Genomic DNA, 17500 nt, shown 5'->3' on the forward strand with positions numbered 1-17500 from the left:
AAGTTCACGGGTCCCGTTTTCTTTGATGCTGATCATGCGACAGTTTCTTTACGTTTTCTTTCATGCTGACCAGGCGACAGTTTCTTACGTTCTCTATGATGATGATCATGCGACAGTTTTTTACGTTTTCTTTGATACTGCTCATGTGACAGTTACGTTCTTACATTTTCTTTGATACTGTTCATGCTACAGTTACTTACGTTTTCTTTAATACTGATCTTGCGACAGTTTCTTACTTTGAAAAGTGAATTGTTTCTTCAAACGGGATTAAGATTCTCTTTTCTGAGCTAGAAATAAAATAGCCATTTATACAAGCCTGTGTAAGAAAAGGGACATTTACTTTTAACGGCGTCATAGCTTTACTTAACTGATCGAAGCTCAGATAAATAGATTACATGATAAGTTCTTGTATTCAAAACACACATTTATCGACCAGTAACTTTCATTGTTCTTAATTCCAGACCAAAATCATAACATATATCCTGTATTTGCACTGGGCCACCTTTGCAATATATATATATATATATATATATATATATATATATATATATATATATATATATATATATATATATATATAATACACATATATATATAATATATATATATATATATATATATATATATTCAAATTTTGACAATTCCTCCCCTTTGATTCTACGCCATTTATTTCGCTGAATTCATCGACCTAAGCTTTTAATCAAATTTACCGTTATTGCAAATACATTCTGATGTCACAAGTGGAGAATCAAAATTGTGAGTGAAATCAGAGCAACTGAAATTAAATATATACAATCTCACACACACATAAATATATACTGTATATATACATACACACACACACACACACACACACACACACATATATATATATATATATATATATATATATATATATATATGTATATATATATTATGTATATACATGACTTTCATCACTAATACCTAATTATATATTCATGTATATTAATCCCCAATTATCATTTAATACCGAAACCACTGTACCATGGGAATAACTTAGATCCAAGGGTAATTATAACCATATGTGCTGGGCATATGCACTCAAAACTTTTAATTCCCTCGAACCTGCACACACACACACACACACACACACACACACACACACACACACACATATATATATATATATATATATATATATATATATATATATATATATATAATTTGAATAAGCCCATAACTCTTAAGCGTTAACAAAGTACAAATTATTATTTATTATGTTTACTTTGTTGATAACAAGGCAGAAAAAAAGTCTAAATATCAAAAGCTCCTATCATTGTCTGCTTTTATTATTAACGCAACATAATCTACATCAAGAAAAGTTCAACAACTTTACTAAAATCACTTTTGTTGTCAATGTAATGCAAATTTCAAGGTGGTATTTCTTACCCGCGTTTCTGTTTTGGTTAAAAAAAATTATTAAAATATCACACTTTTGGGTAAATCATTATACCATTTGGTCACTGGGCCTGATAGAAATTTTCGTTTTGAGAATTTTAATCTCCCAGTTTTCATAAGACGTGGGATATTTTAGCAAAGAAAACGATATTTGTTTTACTAGCTACAGATAACATAACTTTCAGTATATTTAGACTTACTTTTCCTATTACCGTTAATTTGACAGGAATTAAAAATATATATTTGTTCTATAGCATGTAAAAAACTTTCAATATTATTTACTGATGTTGAAGCATATTCAGTCATGTTATTTTTTCAGAATTCATACAATAATTTCGTAAACAAGGTAACTACCGTTCAGAACATAGGCAATCTAAATAAAGAAAAATATCCAAGAAAATGAGAAATACAGAATTTGATGATACAAACTGAACGTAGAATCTTTATGTTTATTAGCTGGTAACAGCGGATCTTTTTTTTTTCTCGAGTAACTGTAAAACATTAACTTGAGTTGATATTGTAGCAAAATAGTGAGAATCATTCACGTAAATACTACGAGGAAAGTTCAGAATATAAGAATAATTTTCAGTCAACTAAAGCTCTGAATGGGACCAAATATTCATTTCGAACTGGTACATATTATGTAAGTGAGATGACTGCGGCACATATCTATTTTCTTCAAATTTTGTCATACAAATGAAAGTCTGCAGTATGTGAATCTTTCTTCTTTTTAAACACGACTATTCTGACTCTAGGGAAGGATGCTACGAGCCAAAAGGGCGTAAACAAACATGTTACTCCCTCGTGTAAAAATATCTACTGCATATATGCAAAACAGAAATCACGTCGTTTATTGTATTACACTGAAACAATTGACGAATTTATCAAATTGTTCAAATAAGGTTTTCTTCCGGTATTCAGTCTGAATTGGAAATGTTTAGTCAAAATATTTATTCATCAAAGCTCGTGAAAATGACAGAATTTTACTTAATGGAATATATTGTCACAGTGATATTTTTGACGAATTATTACATCCTAAAACGTACATTTTTGGGGCTGAAGTGAATTCTGAACTAGTAATGCTCTTTTACTCCAGAGAACAATTTTGTTTCAAAAGATAACATGACTAGACTCTCTCTCTCTCTCTCTCTCTCTCTCTCTCTCTCTCTCTCTCTCTCTCTCTCTCTCTCTCTCTCTCTCTCTCTGAAAATGATATTACAATCCGTGACAGCGTCAACCACAACTGATCGTCATATCCATAAGTTCCGCTAGCTCAAATGTCTGATTTTAATTTAATGTTATTTTGAAGATATGTTCAAAGATAGATTAATATGCATTCAATTCAGTTTGCTGATATTTTACACTAGATTTCACAAGCAGAAGCTTTTACCTTATATGCATTTGTTTGTGTGTTTTGTATAGCGTGACTCTCTGGGAATTTGGCCTTGTCTGCTATCGGGTTTTCCAGCGTAAGAGCCAGCGTCTTGCTGTTTAGTTTTGTTAATAGCGAATCGGATGGTAGAGAATTCATAGTTCGTTTTAGTGTTAAGAAGACTTTACTTTATATACACATTTACTTTTCCTTTCTGAGAATATAAATATATTATCACAAACTCCAGACTTGGACTGAGGATCTCATGCACATACACACCTTTGACATTAAAGTAGCTGAGTCTATTATTTTGAATCTACTTGAAGTGTTTCAAGTTTCTATTTATGCGTGAAGCTGGCATGTTGAGTTCCATGATGACACACTTTATCCGAGTGCTCGTGTTCTGTTACATCCAAAGTTGCTTGAGATTTCTGCAGTTTTATTGCATTTAGAGACTTTCACATGAAGCATCATACTGGGCTTTGGAAGCTCAGAAATTCGAGACAGTTTCGAGGAGTCAGTCATTTTTGTTTCTATTTTCTAAGGACTGTTATACGATTTGTAGTTTTTCTTAAATTTTATCGTTTGTAACTTACAGTTTTATAATTCTGTAAAATTGATTTCACAATTTGAAGTCTATAACTAATACTTAATAACTTATAACTTATACTTGATAATTTATAATTAATTATAACAATAAATTATCATAATCTAACAAACGCATTCATAAATGATAGCATATAATTGATTATAACACAATAAATTATCATAACCTACCAAACGCATTCATAAATGACAGCATCACTTCGAAATAACCAGATTATGACTGTTGTTATCACAAAAAAAAGATACAAGAGCAAGATAACTCAAAAAAGATAGACCACGCACACATACCGATAACATTCCGTCTGTTTCCTATGCAAACCAGACAAAATATTATAGGCATAAGCATAACCACTACGGAGGATATACGAGAGGCAAAAATATTCCTTCCTATCATGGAGACCTTGCCATTTTCTCCCAATACACACAATCTATTAGAGTCAATGTCCCTTAAGGCAAGGTAACGGAGGAGTCTGGGATTTCTAAGCCTGGCGGTTAGTGTCTGCAAGTCAGTGATTTTTCTGTCTTGCAGTTTTACACGTTTACGATATTTCTTTAATTCTGTTTAAGTTATTTTGGTAAGCAATGAAGGATATTTATTCCTTTGTATTTCTTTGTAAATTTTAAGCAAAAAGATTTATAGTTTTTGTTAATGACTTTCTACAATTGCCGTTAACTTTTTTTTTTTTTGTACGTTATTTCTTTAATTCTGTTTAAGTTATTTTGGTAAGCAATGCTGGATATTTATTCCTTTGTATTTCTTTGTAAATTTTAAGCAAAAAGATTTACAGTTTTTGTTAAGCACTTTCTACAATTACCGTTACCTTTTTTTTTGTGCAGCTTGTCGGGGTGGATATACAAGGGTTTTGTTTAATGCTTTACAAATGATTCAAAAATAACAAATAAAAACGATTAATATATATTTAATAATTAAGGAGTTGAAGTAATCATTGAGGTGTAAATAAATAAGCAAAATGTAAATAAATTACGAGAAATATTATAAATAAATAAAACTTCAAGTACACGAATTAAACATATGAATGAACAGATAAACGTAAATCAGTATATATATATATATATATTAATTACATTATATATTATATTAATCCATATTCATGTATTTATTTATATTTATGTATATAAATAAAAATAAATACATGAATATAGATTAATATAAGGAAATAAAAACAGTGAATCAAAATAAATAACTAAATCTATATAACCAAATGTCTTCCAGGTCGTTACCTCACTTGCAAAGCCATTCGCCCGTGTTTCACCATTACCAACAAAACAAAACAATTGTACAGTCAAGTTAATGTTGCAATTGGGAAATAAGAGAGTGATGAAATGCTGTAAAAGGCGATACAGCAACAATAAGCATTCGCATCCATCTTCGGCTGTTAGCGTGTTTGACCTAATGAACACACTCTGAACAGCGCTCACCACGCCGTGAGAAAAAACGCCCCGAAGCCAAGCAAAGCTATAAATTTTCATTGACTTTTATGGCTCGGGAAATTCAATTTCACGTTTCTGGAATAATTTAGGAGAGAGAGAGAGAGAGAGAGAGAGAGAGAGAGAGAGAGAGAGAGAGAGAGAGATAATAATAAATATATATATATATATATATATATATATATATATATATATATATATATATATATATATATAGAGAGAGAGAGAGAGAGAGAGAGAGAGAGAGAGAGAGAGAGAGAGAGAGAGAGAGAGACTCTAAATATCCGTCAAGGTGATTGTTCGTTCACCAATTTTAACACCGATAATTAGGCACACCTTTTTTGTTAGGAGGAAGCAACTGAATCTGAGCATTTCGGCCAGATAGCAGAACAAACGATACGGCATTACAGTAATGAAGATCGAAGATGGGTTTCTTTAGGCCCTTGTGAGATACCTAACATCAGCTGGAATTTTTTTTTTTTTTTTTTATAACTCGAACTGAAACCGATGTGACAGCAGTTATGTTTTATTTATCTACACTTATGATTTAATGATGTTCAGATTGGACAACGAATTAGAAATTACTGAACATATAAAAGGACCCCAAGATCTGATGTGAACCTTATCAATTTATATATTTAATTTCAGCCAAGAGGAAGAGCTTAAAAAACCTACCTTTTCAATGTGCTGACGGAATATTTTATACTTTTGTACTAAAATATTTGAGCTAGTCATTTACAGGGACTTTAGACTATATTGATTTTATTTACGTAGACTAATACATGTAGGGGATCTTTTTCGCTAAAATTTATGTATATAATATCCGGTACTCCTAACAAACGCTACAGTTCCTTTAAAAGACAGGCAAAAACCTCTATCACAAAGCAGAAGGTAGAGGTGCATAATGATGGTAATTTCAGCGGCCTAAAAGCGCGAGTCACTTACCTTGCCACAGCCTAATGGACTGCATGTAGATAATAAGCCTTTATGTCAAAATGGCAGACAGAGAAAATTAGAGTGCTTAAGTACCCCAGTGACGTCACTGCAATTACATTTCCATTTCAAAGAAAGGAGGAAGAAAAAGAACTAAGAAACTTTCAGCCATGGTTTTGATATAACGCGTTTCTGAAACCGCGATTGAAAAATGAATGTGTAAAAATTTGTATAAATCGACGTTTGATTTTTTGATGCTCGAAAGGTGAATCATATGAGCAATGCACCACATTTGTGTGAGACTTATTTACCTTATAAGGATTACTGGTATGGAATGATAATACCAGACTATTCTTCTTATATATATTGCTATTAACTTCAAAATTTGCAATATAAGGAAGGCTCATATTGCAAAGGAAGTTATTCCATATGAGGTGTAAGTGCTTGATCAATTATTAGATAAAAAATACTCTGATTCGTGGATGCTGTGTGGAGGTCTTCAACGCCAGTGCCAGTCTCAACTCCCTTATACTTATGGTATGACTTAACATACTGTACTTCCTATTATATGTACGTATGTATGTATGTATGTATGCATACTTATTAAATATACATATATATACACACACATATATATATATATATATATATATATATATATATATATATATATATATATATATATGTATATATATATATATATATATATATATATATATATATATATATATATATTATATAAACATATACATACATACATACATACATACATGCATACATCAAATAAAAAGAACTAAACAGAAGTAACGGCCATCAATTCCAATCCAGTCGCAGAGATCCAATAAAAGCAGAACTGTTCCCCCGCCCCCACCCCCACCGCCCCCATTTGATCAACATTTCAAGAGCATTCCAGCAAATGAACTTCACTCGTTTCTCATTTAAGCTCTGTTATCACCAGTGGCAATCGAAACATCACTCAATGAAGGCCAACTAGCCAACACTATCAGTTTGCGTCGTCCATCCAATTTGAAAAACTGCTGGGCCTATTTTCCTACGCTTTGACTAAAAAAAAATTCCCTGCATCCTCCTATTTTAATATGAAGATATATAGGATTGTTTTGAATGAGGTCGATTACCTGAAGGATAGGAAAGCCTTTCCTAAAATAATTTCAAACGAATATCATTTTGTTGTCATTAGTAATCTGAGTATTTAAGCAGAGTGGAATAAGACTAAACCAACTAGAATTGCATAAATCTAAAACGGATTGGGTTTATTTCTGTTTAGGTTAAGAAAGATCAAACATCCTATACACTTATTTGTATCCTTTGTGCGCTGTTTGGCTGTCTGTGTATGCGTGAGTGAACGTTTAATTCATCACTCTGCTTGAGAGAAATAAGTTTAGTAATGTGATGCTATATATATATATATATATATATATATATATATATATATATATATATATATATATATATATATATATATATATATATATATATATATATATATAATGTCTATATAAACTTCTGACTCACGTCAGGATCGAACCCAAGTCTTTCAATTGAAAGGCAAGGGCGCTGCCCACTAGGCCATACAAGTCATAAGAGAAGTTGGAACCTGAGGGCCACGGCACCCAAGGAATTACCTGGGCAAGCTAACTGCTTGCATACCAGCGTGTTTTCCCCACCTTCCCGACTCAGCAATGACCCAATTGACAGCATTTCATTCGAATTATCCCTTCTGAGTGAATAAGATAGAAATAATCAACACACAACCACGTGTGGAACAACAAAAATAAATTTTTTACTCACATCAGGATCGAACCCAGTTCTTTCAATTGAAAGGCAAGGGCGCTGCCCACCATGCCACACAAGTCATAAAAGAAGTTGGAACCTGAGGGTCACTACACCCAAGGAATTACCTGGACAAGTTGGGGAAAACACGCTGGTATGCAAGCAGTTAGCTTTCCCAGGTAATTCCTTGGGTGCAGTGGCCCTCAGGTTCCAACTTCTTTTATGACTTGTGTGGCCTAGCAGGCAGCGCCCTTGCGTTTCAACTGAAAGACCTGGGTTCGATCCTGATGTGAGTAAGAAATTTATTTCTGTTCCACACGTGAATGTGTGTTGATTATTTCTATCATATATTGTATATATATATATATATATATATATATATATATATATATATATATATATATATATATATATATATATATATATATATATATAATATTTATATATATACACATATATACATGTGTGTGTATGTGTGTTTGTGTGCGTTTGTATGTATGCATATAAATGCATGTGTTTTATAAATGTGTAATTACAAAAAACAATAGAGCAAAGCCAATCTACATGCATAGTGTTGGCGGAAAAGATATATGAAAGTTGATTGACGCGCAGATGAAGAGAGAAGTGGCTACCATTATATCTCATCACTATGTGGTTACTGCAAAGAGAGTATAAAAGGCCTACTTAAAGAGAATGAGCTGAAAATGTAATCAAGAAAAACTGCCTTAACTGAAAGAATGAAAAGTGGGTGGAGTTTTTAGGAATATGCAAAATTAACGGAATGTGGCTGGAGAACGGTTTGCATGAACAGGCTTGAGATGAAAAGGAACGAAAATTAAGACCTGGGATTATCTAATGAAAGTTATAGCCAAGAGACAAAATGAGATTGTTTATGAGCAAAGAAGTAAAAAAATTAAAAGAAAATTTGAATAGACGTAGTTTATCAATAAATGTTTAAAAGCTTAAAATATTAGAAAGCATAGGTAAAAATTAAAAGTTGAAGTGTAGCGAATATATTCAAATCCTCCAGCTATAAAAATAATATTGAGTTTTCATTAACTACATATGACAAATTAAAAAATATATATAACTTCCATTTATAAAGTCTTTACGTAGGCTAACTGCATGAAAAAAAAATTGGTCTTGTTGACAGAGGTATATAATTAGAGCTCTCAGTTCCAACATCTCTGAATAGAACTTTTTATATAATAAATCTCATCCTCTCCCATACGGGTCCTATTGAATGAAAGGGAAGAATTTTGTTTGATGTGAAAAGCTTGTCAATTAATAAACATTCCTTTTTCACATCACCTATTCCAATTATCCTCTTAGTTCCAGAGGCATAACGTTGTTTGACGCTGTTCAAAGACTCTTCTATGAAATAACTATTAGATGGTTCTACTATTATATTTAGCTATAAAAGAGTATTCACTTTTAAAAAAAAAAGTTAATAGACTTTTTTTGACATTTCAGAGTTTTACGAAGCTACAACAATGAACAAAGGATCTTCTGGGAACATTTCCTTAACAAGGTTAGCCGTTCAAAGAAGTATAAAACAAGTTAAAAATACGCCGAAGTTTCTTTGGCACAGTCGAGTTTTCTGTGCAGCCGCTGCAACGTATAATCAAGGCCACCGAAAATAGATCTATCTTTCGGTGGCCTCGGTATGATGCTGTATGAGCCGCAGCCCACAAAACTTTAACCACGGCCCGGTGGTGGCCTATCCTATATCGCTGCCAGAAGCACGATTATGGCTAACTTTAACCTTAAATAAAAATAAAAGCTACTGAGGCTATAGGGCTGCAATTTGGTATGTTTGATGATTGAGGGGTGGATGATCAACACACCAATTTGCGGCCCTCTAGCCTAAGTAGTTTTTAAGATCTGGGGGCGGACAGAAACAGTGCGGACAGAAAAAAGCGCCGACAGAATAGTGTGCGGACGGGCAGACAAAGCCAGCACAATAATTTCTTTTACAGAAAACTAAAATTAACATAATACTTAATGTTTCGAGTATATTACCTGCGTTTAATTCAGTGTTCACAAACTTCCGTTACAAAATCGCCTTTTGTTTTCAACTAGTATAATTATGATTAAGTTTTAGGGAGCGTGTAATAAGATAACAAAATAAAATTACGTAATTTTTCCATGAAAAAAAAGAAACCATCTTTCTTCATGGATGATACTCAGAAAAATATCAGATAAAAATTAAACAGTTACTTAATAAGCCATTTGTGAAAAAACCATTTATGGAGAAAAGAAAAGACCAGGTACGGAAAAGCCCGTTTTACTTTCGACTTTCGATTTTTGTTCGGGTGATAAATTGGCGTTCCAATTTGTTTTGTTTCCTGGACAAAGACATTCCCCCATTCGTCATTGTTCTCAAAGGATTTGGATGTAGACTGCAGTTCACTAACAGAACAGAGAACGAGGTTGACAGTTACAGACAGCTGGAAAAAAAAAGGATCAGGTTACTGAATCTTGCAGAGTTTTTCGGATCTCTGGGCAATTGGAAAAGTGATGATTTGGACAACTTTTAACTAGACACCATTTTTTTTGGGGGGGAGGGGGTTTCCTACGGTTAATTTTTCTTGGGAAAACGAAAATTGTGAGCGACAACTGGGACACTGGAAAGTCACATCATGAGTTGTACTGTGTCGTCTTGAAAGTAGAAGGAACTGTGTATATTTTTGTCAAATATTAATGGAATTTATTCTGATAATTTAGCAGCATAAACAACGAATAACTAGTATCCATTTTGTAAATATCCATAAGAAGATCTAAATTACAGATGGAGACGGTGAAAACAGTTACAAAATTACTATTCTGGTCATCAAATTAAATTCCTCATTTAATCGTAAATATACTTTTAAAATAAGGAGCAAAAATCGAAAGCCAAAACAGTCTAACAGAAAAAAAAAACACAAACAGGAACAGGATAAACGGACCTTTTTTTCGGGATAATTATGTTATTTGGCAATTAGTAGAAGAGACTAATAAATTAGCTTATACTGTGCATTTTTTTTTCTTTTTAGCCACCGCGAAAATGTGCGATCCGATACGAGTGAAATTAGTACGTGAAGCTGCAAAAGAAAAGCTAAAAAGAGAAAAAAGTGCACAGTATAAGCTATTAGTCCCTTCTACTAATTGCCAAATAACATAATTCTCCTGAAAAAAAAGGAAAAGAATTAGTTATTATGGCAGGAAAGAGAAGGTCATCTCTGAGAAATTGATATGTTTCAGATAATTAAGTGGCCAGTCTTCACTACGTGCATCTGCGAGGTTTTCCTCCTGTTACACCTTCCAAACCAACCTACTCTCAGTTTCCCTTCCAGCGCTGAACGACCTCATAGGTCCCAGTGCTTGGCCTTTTGCCTAAACTCTATATTCCATTCCAATACCATGATATTAAACCATACTAAACGTCAACTTGTTCTATGTTCTCTTTATACGACACGAGTTCTGCGCTTTCATAAAGGAGAACAATCTATATTTGTATTCACTTCCAATAATTACGATCTAGTCTCGCCATTATTATTAGGATTGATATTAACGTGTTGGCTATTGCAGTTGTTGGGTAATTAGTCTCTGATTTAAGTCACCTTGGTAAATACGTAGCATAATGAAAGAAAATGAACTAAAAAAAATTAATTAAAAACTAAAAAAAGCAAAGCAACAACGGATATTTCGTAGTAAATAAGTGTTAAAACTAGGCGCGCATTCAAAGCATTGCTTGGTTGTACCTCCTGCCCATTACCTCTTTCTCTAATACAACCCTCGCAATATTATATACTATCTGGGAAGCATTTGGTCATACGTCGTTTGTCAAAGTAGAAAGCCACATTTATTAATGAATTATAAATAACACATATCTCAATAGAAATATTAGTGAATTCTCTAACAACTGATTTTATGGCTTTCACGTGATTCTTCTTGGATGAAACAAACAAACATCCCATGTTCCTGAGAACAAAGACCTTTGTTGTCTTCGTAAGATTACACAGAAGTTATCATGTCAGATTAATGAATTTATAATACTGAAATAACATCATTCCATTGTCCAGCACAATAGCACATCACTTCACAATTGTTTTAGTCTCGAAAATTACATTTTGTTTAAATGTGGTCTGACTGCCGCTTCCATTTGTCCATTTAATTGTTAGAGTTATTTTTTACAGCTTGCTGAATAACTGCCATGGTGAAAAAATGGCTGTATTTCAGGGACCTCATTCAGGTTGAATTCAAAAGAGGCAAACAAAAGAACTGATATTAAATCAATAAATACTCAACATTATACAGCATATTTCTGAAGTTATACATATGAGAAAAATATTTACATTTGGTGAAAGGATCTAATTCACCAACGAAAGCCAAATCACTTGTGACAAATCAATGTTTCTGGTTTATAGTTATGTCTATAAAACAATACTGCTTTTATTAAAGTTATTGAGAAACTATTGTATTTTTAAGGATGAACAGAACGGAAACAGAAATGGCATAGATAATTCACAGAAGACTTAAACATACCTGAGGGAAAGATGGATGTATGTCCACTGAAGAGTATAATCTAGAGAAATGTATTCGTTTATATAATCCATCTTTATTTGCAAAAAAAAGAAATGCACGTAAAATGTGTTTAGATCTCCATATGATACGAAGATACTCTGGCGTCAAAATTCCAATTGAGAGAGAGAGAGAGAGAGTTCCATGAGAGAGTGGAAAGAAGTTAATACAAAAAAATTAATTCTGAACCATTTTTAATTTTGCAACTGACACCTCGATATTTTGTGTTCAGGGCTAACTCTCTAAAACAAGATTTATCAGTTTATCAGCAGCATTTTGGTCCGCGTTTTGGCTGAAGTGAAATTCGGTTCTTTGTCTTCTATATCATAACTGCAATATTCCACCTTCTCTATTCTCTACCAGTGACCAAAGTGAACCTCATGATTTCTTTTAAAAATACAAATCGTGATATAACGAATGTATTTTGACACGACCGATTTCATCCGTGCTGTAGGCTTCAGTGCTTATCCTAACGTATTTAATTATTTGTTCTGCAATGCAGTGTTTAAACTCACTGATCAGCTTATCAGCCGGTTCCATGATACGTTTGATCTGAAATATAGACGGATGTATGAACAATGTACAGGATAGAATCTCATGTATGGTAATGAAAAATGGAGTCTATATATGAAAGCGAATGGAACTGCAGATTGTATAAAATGTTAATTTAAAATACTATAACATCAGTTTTGATGTGAAAATATGAAAATAAAAGAAGAAAATATGAAAAGAAGATAAAAGCTGAAAATAAATGAATGCATAAATATAAAAGATGATAATAATATTACCAACTGACATAACCTGAAGCCCCTTCCCCACTGAATAAAATATGAGAGACAGTTCACCGACGCATGCCGATAGTCTATCCATCTGCGCCAGATTTCAAAACATTCAGTTTTCGATTTGAATGTTCTTACGTTTTTTTGCAATTCTTGTCAATGTTTGATCCAGATCTTACACTGAAAGATTCGTCGCTAATCTCAAAGGAAAATATCTGAAGGAGACTTCGAAGATGAATTCTTAATCAGAATTGTTATCTGCTTTATATTCAGTATTATATTCAGTCAGGTTATGTCTATATAGCATAGTATATATATATATATATATATATATATATATATATATATATATATATATATATATATATATATATATATATATATATATATATATATATATATATATATATATATATATATATATATATATATATATATATATATATATATATATGGATATATATTTATTTGTATATATATATATATATAATATATATATATATATATATATATATATATATATATATATATATATATATATGTGTGTGTGTGTGTGTGTGTGTGTATGTGTGTGTAATCTTTTATGACAGAATCAAATCACATACAGTGAAGATCATTCGTTAAAAGCCCATTAGTTGATAAGATTAATATTCTGAATAATATTATGCATTACTTATAGAATATATTGCATGATGAATAATCAAATTAACTTTATGTTTTGAACAAAGCCTTATTTAAATGTCAACGATAGAGAACGGAGACCTCAGTAATAATTAAGTTACAATAAAACACCCAACAGTATTTAAACTGCAATCTGCGTATCAATTTCATGCATTGTAATTTGAAGCTGTATTATAATAAACTTGAAAACAAAGCAAATCGTCATAATACTTATAACATTTATCTGCAGCATGATATCAATATCATTTAAATGTAATCTTCGTGGAGCATTAAAAAACTCAGCGACTATAAAAGGAAATATGGTTACCATGGCAACGTATTGCCACACTTAGAATACCGAACATGCAGATTTAGTTTACCTATGAATGTTATCACTAAGTTCCATAAAAAAAAATATTCGTTCATCAAAATAATATATAAATACTCATAGGCAAATACGATCACTGACGATGCAGTCCCCAACCTTCGTCATCAAAGCGAATGGAAATAACGAAACTCATAACTCGGAAACGAAACCTTTCTTGAACTGGATCCCGGGGAAAAGAAATGGTTTGAGGCGGTGCCTGACGCTCCGTATAATTGATCTCGGGTTTCAGCTGGAGAGGAAAGATCTATAGACGCCGATTCGGAGGTTTTCCTTCCTGTGACAACTGCCTCTACAAAGTAAGATGGAGGAAGACGAATAAGATATATAGTAAGACGAATAATATATATATATATATATATATATATATATATATATATATATATATATATATATATATATATATATATATATATATATATATATATATATATATATATATTTTGTATAAATATATATATATATATATATATATATATATATATATATATATATATATATATATATATATATATTTATATAGATATAAATATATTTATATATATGTATAAATATATATATATATATATATATATATATATATATATATATTATATGTATAAATATATATATTTATATAGATGTATAAATATACATATATATATATATATATATATATATATATCATACAAAAATTATATTTAACAAAATAGAACGGAAACGTTATTGTGAAACGAACTTCAGGACAATAATTATAAAGATATTAATAAACCTAACATAGGAATATTCGGGATCAATACTGAACATACGAAGATCTCTATGTACACTAACCCACAATCCAACATTGCACCTAAAAAACCCACGTATTAGAAGCTCGTGCATGAATATTTATTGTTTTAATAAACAATATAGCACTTATGCACAAAGACCAAACAAAACAGATCTCCCAAGCCGGGCGTGGGTCGCATTTATAAATGAGCGTCTCAGATTCCGGCCGGTCCATTCCTGCAACTTGAAACACTTGATTGCAACTCCCGGATACAGAGACTTTAACACTTGATTTCCGGGCAGGCGCAATTTGCATAGAAAGGCTATTAAAGTGCCGCCTCTTTCTATCCCAGAGAGAAAAAGAAGGACCGAGCAGAGTCGAGAGATTTTCACCCCATGTTTAAAATTCACATTTATGGTTTTATTTGGCCTGGGCGCGGGCGGAAGTTAAGATCGTGTAATGCATTCTCATTCTCGCGGGCGCCGGAGTTTGGCAGTTTCTACCTTTGTTTCCTTAATGAAATTGGCTGCTTTCTCTTTCTGCATAGTAGTTAGAACTTTACTTTTAACTAAAATTCTAAGGCCTCAGGGGTAAAGATGATGTTACTTCATTTTTCGTATAATGATGTTTAGTTAATTATTGATGTATCTAATAACTTCCTATCCTGTCTACCTTAGATTTTTTTTATTCAAGATTAATAATTGCAATAATCTCATACTTAATTTTATACCTGAATAAAATGGAATACTTCAACATTTTAAGTCCACTTATTTTCTTTAACCTGGCTGTATCTGATTTTTACACGTGTCTCCGACTCTGACATGTGTTAGGTAACAACTAATTTCTGTTCTAGAACTAATTTTCCAATGAGTTCCCTTTTATGTGCTGAACGTTTAATCTAATCATGGATCTTTTAATATTCTAATATTTTTCTTTATAATCCAACTCTCTTAGGGATTATGGTTTTAACACTGAGGTTTCGTTTTGAAGTATTTATCATGAGATGAATTACGCGATTTTCACTAGTCTTTGTAAGCCGTCAAACTTGTACGTAATATTGTATTAGTAACGAAATGAATACAGCTTTACATTGTGATAATTACTTGCATTTGCATAAATAGATTACGATTAATCTTTATTAAATAGGAATAAGATGTGGACGACGTCACGGAATCATATCAAATAAAGTATAAATTAAAAAAATAATACGAGAATGTGACGGATAGCTCAGCGATTCAAAAAGAGAAGAGAAAAAAGGAAGAATAATTACAAAAATCCTACAAAATTAGGATAATGGCGTCCATCAGCATCCTACACATCCCGTGTAATCATACGAGAGGGTCGAAGGAATCCCAATCTGCTGACGAAGCAAAAGGAAGTGCGCCAAAGATATTTCAAGAACAGGGAAGAAAAGAATTTTATATCATCGTCGTTGTCTTCGACTTTTCGGGGGGTGGATCTCTCTCTCTCTCTCTCTCTCTCTCTCTCTCTCTCTCTCTCTCTCTCTCTCTCTCGCTTTGTAATTGAAGACTAATGATTTGTGACGGGTGCGATATTTAGATGCGTTCATTAAACACACCACGTAGGAAAATGGCTATGTATTTTTTATTTATATATATATATATATATATATATATATATATATATATATATATATATATATATATATATATATAAAATATAAATATATATATAGATAGATATATATATATAATATAAATATATACAGATAGATAGATATATTATATATATATATATATATATATATATATATATATATATATATATATATATATATATATATATATATATATATATATATATTTATATTGTGTACTGTGTATGTGCGTGTCAGACATGAATAACACTGTAGACGATTGTTCAATAGTGAACTAGTTAATGTAAAAATTGTATGCAAGTAAACGATGAAAGTACGCAGTTTATTCAATTATATCTAAACAAGCTCTACGGCAGAACTCTGAATGCGCCCCTTCTCTCGATGAATACGGAACGTGTTATCAGTGGAACTATTTTACTAATTAATTGTGTTGTTGAATTGAGTCGAGATTATCTCGATGTGGACGAAGTTGAACTCAGTTTCGTTTGTCAGGGTTATCTCTCCCTCTTTCAGTGTCACTTCCTTTTTATCATGTTTTCTATCCAATGGTGAACGTTAGTTTAAGGGAATTTTCACTACCATCGAATACGGCAAGACATATTTCAATTCTGACTGATATTTTTTCGATTATTTTATCGAGTTCTGAAAAGTATGCATCCAAATTTGCGAGATCGACAAGTTATGCTTACATGATTATGAGACACTTTTATCAATGTTTGAAAGAATTCGTTCAGTTCCAGATAGCCTTTGTTTAATAAACCGTCAAACCGGGAACTGGAAACGTAAAATTCAGATATAAGATTTCAATTTCAGAAAATTTTAGTGCCAAGTGGCACTTTACTCTTATTTTTTTTCTATATAATCGAAATAAGTATTCTTATTAATTGCTCAGGTATACAATTTCTCTTATTTTCGTATCTGGTTATTCGTACTCTCAGTTAATAACATGATTGCAGTGGTTTTTTCATTCTTTACTTCGGAGATAGACCAGAAATCCCGCTAGGACCGCGAAGATCATGTCAGTGAAATTATTGGTTGAACGCATTCAAAACCCAGACATCATCGATTTATTGGTATGTGACTTCGCTTATTTTTTAAGTTATGACCGTCGTCTCTGAGATTATCCTCAGCAGTTCTGAATATCTAGAACTTAAACCTTTCCGATTCTGCCGTTGTT

This window comes from Macrobrachium rosenbergii, chromosome 27, assembly GCF_040412425.1.
Source record: "Macrobrachium rosenbergii isolate ZJJX-2024 chromosome 27, ASM4041242v1, whole genome shotgun sequence".
NCBI classification, from domain to species: Eukaryota; Metazoa; Arthropoda; class Malacostraca; order Decapoda; family Palaemonidae; genus Macrobrachium; species Macrobrachium rosenbergii.